The sequence below is a fragment of the Chelonoidis abingdonii genome, chromosome 15 (assembly GCF_003597395.2).
Source record: "Chelonoidis abingdonii isolate Lonesome George chromosome 15, CheloAbing_2.0, whole genome shotgun sequence".
Classification (NCBI taxonomy): domain Eukaryota; kingdom Metazoa; phylum Chordata; order Testudines; family Testudinidae; genus Chelonoidis; species Chelonoidis abingdonii.
The window spans coordinates 35666451-35676612 of NC_133783.1; the positions used below are offsets into that span (position 1 = coordinate 35666451).

The 10162-nt window shown below is 39.8% G+C and overlaps 1 protein-coding gene across 1 annotated transcript in view; it reads left to right on the forward strand.

The window, feature by feature from the left end:
• Positions 1 to 10162, forward strand: part of DNTT (DNA nucleotidylexotransferase) — a 142493-nt gene that overhangs the window by 48974 nt on the left and 83357 nt on the right. The gene's annotated exons all lie outside the window — the stretch shown is intronic.

The following is a 10162-nucleotide window of genomic DNA, read 5'->3' on the forward strand; positions in this document are numbered from 1 at the left end:
AACTTGGTTGGGAGAAGAAAAGGTGGCAGGAAAGAGCCCAATATCTGCAAAGGTAGACATGGTGTGTTGGTTGACCTGAGAGACCAGTAATTTCTGCCTAGCTAGATGATCTTGGAATTTCCTACCTGCCTGGTTATTTTCTTTTAAGTTTTTTAATTTAGGGAGAACATATGTGAAGTCAATGAAAAAAAATCTCACCATCCCAGTAAATCAAAATTAGTACCTAAATATTTTCTGTAACATCACAATCTTGGGTGAAATCCTGGCCCTGCTGAAGTCAAAGTCCTATTGGCTTCGGAGGAGCCAGTACTTCACCCAAATCTCTTCCCAAGCACTAATAATACTTGGTATGTAATGTATGTAAAGCTGCAAATTGCTGTATCAAACAAGCAACCCTTGAAAAAACAAAAATCCAAATCCCAAACAAAATGTTATCCTAAGCTTACATAATTAATCTGCGCAACTCTCCTTTAAGATAGGTGTATTCTCAATTTGCAGTTGTGGCAGATGGAAATACAGGTAAGTTAAGTGACTTTCCTAAAGCCACACAGCAAGTTAGTGGCAGTATTAGGACTATAATGCAGGAGTTCCTGGCTCCCAGCCCCATGCTCAGTCCACTGATAGATGCTGTTCCTTACAGTATTGTTATGAAACTAAGTTTAGTTATACAAGTAAATATACACTAGCACCAGAAATTATTTAAATCTATTGTGTTGTTTGTCTGTTTTTCAATTCTTTCTTTCTGACTGGCTAGCAGTATAAGAGTACCTTCCAGAAAAATGGTAATTAAAATGCTCTTCTGGGACTTAAAACATGTTCTGTACTTCTCTCGATCTTTTTTCTTTACAACTACAGGTAAAGCTGTCATGTGAGGAGAGGAGAGGAGAAAGAGAGAAATTAAATTGTATTAATCATAGAAGCCAGAAACATGCAACTCGTAGCATACAGAGCACCTTGGGAGTCCACGTAGGGCTCCACCTGTGCACCTGTGTGTTATCAATTACTGGATCAGGGCCTAAAATAGCTTACAAGTTACTGGTGCCATCACCCTTGTGCCATCTCCTGATCCTTTTTATAATTATTCCCTACATCTATAATGCTAATACTAAAAATATACACTACATAGTACTTAGATACATTGTATATAATGGAGAGATGGCCAAAGTGTGGCGTATGGCCCATATGTGATCAGAGATGCTGCAACAAGATGGAGTATTACATTCTGGGATTCTAGTATCTGCATGATGCACCCTCATGTTTAAGATGATTGTGACTGCAATCCGCTCAGTTTGATGCGAATTAGTCATGGACCTTGTGTTCTTGGTAAGATTTGCTATTTTAGGTATAAACTAAGTAACACATGCACCTTGTTCTGGCAGAGTTATGGATATAGAACTGTCATCATAGTCGTAATAATCACGGTTTCTTCTGATGTGATGTATGCTTGGGACTTGTTGGTAACATGATGTTTGCGAGGTGTGAGTCTTGATTCAGATATAGGCCTGTTGTGCTCTTCATTCTTTACATGGCTCCTTTGTGCTTTTGTAATTGTCATTAGACTTTATATCTTTAAATCGTTATATAAAGATGTGCAGGTGAATTATACAGAAAAGTATGTGGTGAAATCTTAAGAGAGTGATCCTAAGTATTAACAAAGCCTAAAGGATTCAGGAGCACAAAATCTCCCCCCAAACAGTAGCTTACCAAACTACAGGGAATAAATGATAGATTGTAGGATCTTTGAACACTGTTCATTTTTAAATTGGGTTGACATAAATGTATTTAGCACATATATATTTTGGTAATTGAGATATCACGATGGCTGTATAACAGTGAGTTTTCCCCCAAACCCTTTCTTTTATCTATAGGAGGTGGTAGTGGTCAAATGTATTGCACTGGGTTGTAGTAAGAAATAAGAACCAATAGCTCAAGACCTCTTACAGGACAATTTCAGTTTGTGACTCCTTATTTGTTTGGGTTTCTTTGTTCTGTATGTATAGATTTAGCACATTTTAAAAAGGCAGACAGGTTTTATTAATCATCTCGCTTTGTGCCTGGGATTCTCCCATAATACATCAAGTATATTACAAACATACCACAAACACATGACTGCTTGAGGTCTGAAAGTTCTGAATAACAGATTCACCCCATACTGCACTGCTTCCTCTTACTGTGTAGCTATGTATCTTAGATTTATAGTGTTGGAGATAAGAAGCAGATAGGTATCTTGCTCCAGGTGTATGCATGGTGTGCAGTCAGGGGGGCGGGGGGTGGGGAAGGAGAAGGAGAATTAGGGTATGTCTACATTGCAGTAAAAGCCTGAGACATGGCTGTGGCTGACTCAGGGCAGCTGACATGGGCTGGGGCTAAAATTAGAAGTGTAGTTAATCAGGCTCAGGCTGGAGCCTGGATTCTGAGACCCTTCCACCTCATAGGGTCTCAGAACCTGAGCTCCAGCTCCAGCTGGAACATCTATACTGCTAATTTTAGCCCTGAAGCCCAACCTCTCTGCTGGAGTCAGATCATGTGATCTCTGAGATTCTGTGCTGCAAGTGTTTTATCACAGGCCACGTCTATACGACGCGCCATTTCGGCGCGTTAAAATCGAAAGCTCGGGGTTCGATATATCGCGTCTCGTCTAGACGGGGATATATCGAACCCAGAGCGCGCTTACATCGATTCCGGAACTCCACCAAAACAAACGGAGTTCCGGATTCGACATGGCGAGCCGTGCACATCGATCCCGCGCGGTGAAGACGGGTGAGTAACTCGATTTTAGATATTCGATTTCAGCTACGCTATTCTCGTAGCTGAAATTGCGTATCTAAAATCGATTTTCACGCGTCGTGTAGATGGGGCCACAGTGTAGAGGCCAAGGGTCTCTGAAATGGCAAGCCCTGTTCATCACAAGTAAACATGGAGAGGAGAGTACAAGATACATAACACAAAATCACTGGAATCCTTTAGTAATGAGCAATTACATTGTTTGGAAGTTCAATGGGAGATATAAACATTTGACTGACCTAAGGCTGGGGTTATTTAATGAGCTGCCTTTTTTGTTAGATTTCTGATATTTTTTGGTTTCAGCTAGTTTGCACATGCCATGTAATCAGGTATTTAAGTATTTGTCCTAGCCAAAAATAGGCAGCAGAGACATGTGGAAATCAATTTAGCATGATTTTTCAAACATTATAAAAGCTTTGTTTCAGGTTTGAGCTAATATTCAGCTCCAACTCATTTGAACTTATTTTACTGGAACCAGTTTGCACATCCTTACAGTGTGCATTTTGTAATGTTGACTGCCATCAATTGCAGGCCTGGGTAAAGGCTATGGGTGTACGAAGCACCATTCATTCAGGCTAAATGAAAGAGCAATTAAATCGCCCTTTGTGTGGTGATAGCTGAAACAATAGAAGCCAGTTCCCCACTGTGCTTTCTAACGGGGTCAGGCAGCTTTGTATGTAAATATGCTTTGTGCTTTAGGAACCCAGAGTGAGATCAGGGATATAATGTTTAAACCACAACACTCTTCATTAGTCACATGACAAGATGGCTCTTACAGACTCTGTGCAGACCCTAAATGTGTCTGCATCATGTACATTCCCTTGCAATGGGAAGGCCCTGATGACTATGCATGACTAATTTTAAAGACATAGTACATGATATACCACATGCTCATGGCACAGGTCAGCCTGAGCAAAATCAAGCCATGTGGGAGAAGTTACAAATTCTTTTCTGCTATGACACTCTTTTCTAGGTAAGATTGAAAAACAAATTGCAGTGCTGAAATGCAAGGGTAAATTTAGAAATGGAACAGCTGTATTTAAAGAATAAATACACATGCCGTCCATAGGAATGCATTTTGTTGTCTATCGAGTGCTTAGCAGCTCCATGCTTGACAGAGAAGCGTTGAGGAAGCTGATAACACGGTATAAAGAACATCATAGAATGTGTTACGGGAGGGACTTGGGTTTGTGGTGCAACATACTTGAAGTAGCATAACATTAAAATAATAAGAAAATGATCATGAATAATATAGTTCTGATTAAATGTTCTACACATGTATAAAACAATTTTCTTGCCCTATTATCTTGAAATCTAAGGGCCAAATACTGAGAGGAACTAGGTACCCTCAGTTCTCATTAGTTGCAGTGGGAGTTGAAAGTATGCAACTCATCTCAGAATTTGACTGTAAGTTAAAACATCATATGATATTGGGGTGGGGACAGGGAAGACAAGTTACAGTAAAATGATATTATTAGACTGATTTAGTTAATAGTGTGCATGTCTTGAGAACCTGTTAAGAACAGAGCAGTATATAAGCTGGGTGGCTATATCTTATCACACATCTTTTAAGTGAGGTCTACAACTGGGTTCCTTATAATTTCTGTGGTCATTAAAAATCCCACTTCTCCTTATTAAGAGACTTTTGTTAGTAATAGCGTATCTCATATATAAAATGAGATACTATTTCTCAAGTAATGAGATGCTACTATTGGCAGTATAGGTGTTAGTGCTATTATTATGAGCTAATGCTATTATGAACACAAGACTGTTAATAAAAAATGAGATTTTTAATGAACACAAGAAACTCAGATTTAGGTCTCAAACAAAAATTCCAGTGGCACAATGTCCCCTAACACCATGTTGCAACATTTGTTCAACAAAGACTCGGAGAGATAGTTGTCACTTGGTGAATCACTAACACCACATACTGCAGCATCCTGGACTTTCATTGATTTGGTTTAGCTGATTAAATGACTGTAAATACTTGAGATAGGGCTTCAGTTGTCATTCATTCTGTGCGGTATGCTTAGAGGGTGGGGTTATATGAGGGTTAGGTGTGCATGGGCAAAGGGAGTTTTTGTGTTTTGTTTTATAGGGGATTCAGTTCTGATGGCTGTTGAAGAGAAGGCAGTAAACTGCAGTTTAATTGTATTTTTTGTTTATATAACTGGTCGGGGTAGTGCCTGGAGCTCTGGGTAGGCATCCCTTTTAATTATTGTAAAAATCTAAAAAAGTCCAGTAAACAAAAAATATGTAGGAAAAGTGAAATTTAGAACACCTATTTTGAGATTGGATTCAATCCACTATAAAGTCAGATTCTGAACATTAGGTCTGATTGTGTGTGTGTGTGTGTGTGTGTGTGTGTTTAAAGATCTGGCATCTGGGTTAAGCAAGTAACTTTTTGTTGTTATATAATTTGGTTATAATGTAGTTCTTAAATGAAGACACCTTGGTTTCAGAACATTACTGCTCTTCACACAGTAGACGGGTGCTTTGTACATAGTAAATGCAGATGCTGTACAGTATATCCATAGAATCAGAACGATTTCCCACCTGTCTACTACCATACTACCAACATGTGCTCTTCTCACACTAGCTCAGAGCATGGAATTAGTTTGAGATACATTTTATCCTCTTCTTTGATACAAGTAACTCCAGGTGCCTAGACCCAGAGGAAGACTCCATTAGAAGACAGCAAAGAAATTAGCACAGAAAGGGAAAATATTAAGAATCAAATTTTAGAAAGCAAGGGTCCACTAGCGAAGCTACAAGACAGCTTTACTAGTTTTGTCTGTAGATGTCTCTGTTACGCTCATTCCTATCACTGATATTAAAACAAACAAACAAACAAACAAACAAACCACACACAAAAAAAACAAAACACCACAACAAAACCAGGGATTTACAGCTGAGAAGAATTCAGGCTTACTTCCTCCCATCATGATATAAGTGGTTGTGTCATTGTGTAAAAATCAGTCAGCTTATTGCTTCTAAAGGTCAGTACAAAAGTTACAATTCTGGCATTTTGTTTTTAGACTGATATATTAATGCCAGACCGCATAGACATAAGTATATAGTGCTTAGTAAAGGAATATTATATTGTAATTTTTTTAAAATAGTTCCTATTCCTCCCCCTGCCCCATTCGCATTAGGGTCCAAATCCTTATTCTGTTTTTACTCAGACATTATTCAGTCAAATTTCCATTGACTGGAGTTTGCCTGAATGTGGACTGAGTAAAAATGGACTAAAGGCCTCAGGAGTTGAGATAAAGTTTGAAAAGGACGGTTCAGTGGTTAAGGGGGCAGCCTGAGAGCTGGGAGACCTTCCCTTGTCTGCTACAGACTGGGATAAACCACTTAATCTTTCTTAGCTTTAAAGCCCATGAGAATAACAGCACTTCTGTACCTCAGAAGGGAGTTACTATTATAAATATATTAAAGGTTGTGAGGTGCTCAACTCTGTGATAAAAGAAATTATACAAGTACTAGATGGGGGGAAAAAAGCAGATTTTAACAAATTTAGAGAATTGGTAGGTAAGGTCCCATGGGATGAAAATCTAAGGGATAAGGAGTTCAGGAGTGCTGACATTACAATATTAAAGCCACAACTGCAAACTATCACAATGAGAAGGGAAGATAAGAAGATTTGTAAGAGGCTAATATGGTTTCCTCAGCAGCTCTTTAATTAGCTGCAAATCCAAAAAGGAATCCTACAAAAACTGGAAACATGGATGAATTGCCAAGGAGGAGTACAAAAGACTACCACAAGTATGCAGGGATAAAATCAGAAAGGCGAAGGCCCAAAATAAGTTACATCTACCAAAGGACATAAAAGGCAATAAGAAGATTCTTTAAATATGTTAGGAACAAGAGAAAGACAAAGGAAGTGTAGCTCCTCTACTTAGCAGGGAAGATGAGCTAATAACAGATGATATCAGGAAGGCTGAGATATTGAATGCCTATTTTGTTTCAGTTTTCATGAAAAAGATTAATTGTGACCAGATAAGCAGCAAAATTAAAATTAACAACGAAGGAGAAGGAATTCAAGCCAAAATAGAAAGCAAACGTGTTAAAGGATATTTAGATAAGTTAAATGGATTCAGGTCTGCAGGGCCTGACAAAATTCATCCTAAGCTATTTAAGGAATTAGCTGAAGCAGTCTTGGAACTGTTAGCAATTCTCTTCAAGAATTCATGAAGGATGGGTGAGGTCCCAAAGGACTGGAGAAGGACATATATAGAACCTATCTTTAAAAAGGGGAACAAAGAAGACCCAGAGAAACCCAGAGATTTATAGACCAGTCAGCCTAACTTCGATACCTGGAAAGATACTGGAACCAATTATTAAACAACCAATTTGTAAGCAATTGCAGGCCAGTAAGCCTAATTTCAATAGCAGGCAAATTGGTTGAAACTATAGAATTATTACACACACAGATGAACGTGATTTGTTGGGGAAGAGTCAACATGTTTTTTGTAAAGCGAAATCATGCCTCACCAATCTACTAGAATTATTTAAGGGGGTCAAAAAGAATGTGGACAAGGGTGATCCAATGCATATAATGTACTTAGGTTTTTCAGAAAACCTTTGACAAGGTCCCTCACCAAAGGCTCTTAAGCAAAGTACGTTGTCATGGGATAAGAGGGAAGAAAAGGGCAAGAAAAATGATTAGGAGTAGGGAACAGCTTTCATCTGAGGAGAGATTAACAAGACTGAGACTTTTCAGTTTAGAAAAAAGACGACTAAGGGGGGGCATATGATAAAGGTCTATAAAATCATAACTGATGTGGAGAAAGTAAATAAGGAAGTGTTACTTACTTCTTCCCATACCACAAGATTTAGGGGTCACCAAATGAAGTTAATAGGCAGAAGGTTTAAAACAAACAAAAGGAAATATTTCTTCACACAACACACAGTCAACCCCTGGAACTCTTTGCTAGAGGATGTTGTGAAGGCCAAGAGTATAATAGGGTTAAAAAAGAACTAGATAAGTTCATGGAGGATAGGTCCATCAATGGCTATTAGCTAGGGTGGGCAGGGATGCAGAACTATGCTCTGAAGTGTCCCTGGCCTCTCTTTGCCAGAATCTGGGAATGGACAATGGGACGGATCACTCTGAAGCACCTGCCATTGGCCACTGTCAAAAGAGAAGATATTGGGTTAGATGGACCATTGCTCTGACCCAATATGGCCGTTCTTATGTACCAAGAGTATAACAGGTTATAAGTAATAGCCAAACTGGATTTGTCAAGAAAATATCATACCAAGCCCATCTAATTTCTTTCTTCAACAGGATTGGTGGCCTAGTGGATGGGGAGTAACTGTAGACATAATAGATCTTGATTTTAGGAAGGCTTTTGACACAGTCCCACAGGTCATTCTCACAAGCAAACTAGGAATAAAGTCTAGATGGAAGTGCTATAAAGTGGGTGTACAGCTGGTTGAAAGACCATGCTCAAAGAACAGTTATTAATGGTTCACTGTCAAACTGGGAGGGTACATGTACTGGAGTCCTGCAGGAAGCTATCTTGGGTCTCTTATGATTCAATATTTTCCTTAATGACTTGGATAATGGAGTGGAAAGTACGCTTATTAAAGTTGTGGATAACACCAAGCTGGGAGGGGTTGCAAGCACTTTGGGGGATGGGATTATATTTTGAAACGTCCTTGTCAGATGAGAGAATTGTCGGATGTCAACAAAATGAAATTCAATAAAGAGAAGTGCAAAGTCCTACACTTGAGAAAGAAAACTTAAATGCTCTAAAACAAAATGATCAATAACTGAGTAGATCATAGTAGTACTGCTGAAAAGGATCTGGGGATTGTAGTAGATCAGAAATTGAATGAGTCAACAATGTGATGCAGTTGTGAAAAAGGCTAATATCATTCTGGCTGCATTAACAGGAGTGTCTGACATAAAATAGAGAAGGTTATTGTCCTGCTCTGCTTGGCTCTGGTGAGGCCTCAGCTAGAGTAATGTGTCCAGTTCTGCATGCCCAATTTTTAGAAAAGATGTGGACAAACTGGAGACAATGCAGAGGAGGGCAACAAAAATGATAAAAGGTTTAGAAAATCTGACCTATGAGGAAAAGTTAAAAAAAACGGTTGTGCTTATTCGTGAGAAAAGAAGATCAAGGCAAGACCTGATAATAGTCTTCAAATATGTTAAGGGCTGTTAAGAGGACTGTGATCAATTGTTCTCCATGTCCGCTGAAGGTAGGACAGAAAATAATGAGCTTAATCTGCAGCAAGGGAGATTTAGTTTAGGTGTTAGGAAAAACTTTCTAACTCTAAGGATAGTTATGTTCCAAGGGAGGTTATGAAATCCCCATCACTGAAGCTTTTTAAGAACAGGTTGGACAAACACCTGACAGGGATGGTCAAGGTTTATTTGGGGCTGGACTTGATGACTTCTCAAGGTCTCTTCCAACCCTACATTTCTGTGATACTGTGATGCTACGTTCATGCCACAAATCACCTGAAAGGGTTCAGGTAGCTGGGAGGAGGCTAAGTAACTGAACAGGCTGCACTTGGGGGAGAATTAGGTGCCCTAATAGAAGATGAAGCTCAACTGAGCAAGTGTAGGCTGGGCCAGTATGAAGCTGGCAAGCTGAGAACAGAAGGGGGCTGCAGCAGAAGTAGTCTGCAGCCACTCCCTGGAAGAAGGGAGTATGAGCTGGAAGTCCTGGTGTATGTGTGTATGGAGATGAGTTGAGTGACATAAGATAAAGCAGAGAGGTAGGTAGGAGTCCAGGGAAATAGCAACAGAGTCTGGGAGCTAAAAGATAGACATAGGGTCCCTGGACTGGAATCCGGAATAGTGGGTAGGCCCAAGTTTCTCTACTAGCTGCTGGGAAAGTAGCATAGGACCTGGCCTTGGATTGGAAAACTGTCTGCAGAAGCATTCTGACAACTGATCCAGTTGGACTTTGATGCCCCCAGAGGGAGAAAAACAGACAGTGACCTGGCTGGAAGGCCAAGTCATGAAGAGGGAGCCCACTGAGTCCCAGAGAGCGAGAGGGCTGTGGTAAGAGCAAACAGTGGAAGTGGGTGTCAGACCTGGAGAGAGCTAATCCTCTGAGCAGCCAGGAAAAGGTATCCTAACAGTGAGAGAACCTCATGACAGAAACATTTCTATGAAATCTAAATTATGAAGCTGTTAATACCTTATCTTAATAAGACCTATTTAAGCCTGGTGATATAGTTCCTGAAAAGCTATCAGGGAACATAAGAACAGCCGTACTGGGTCAGACCAAAGGTCCATCTAGCCCAGCATCTGTCTACCGACAGTGGCCAATGCCAGGTGCTCCAGAGGGAGTGAAGCTAATAGGCAATGATCAAGTGATCTCTCTCCTGCCATCCATCTCCATCATCT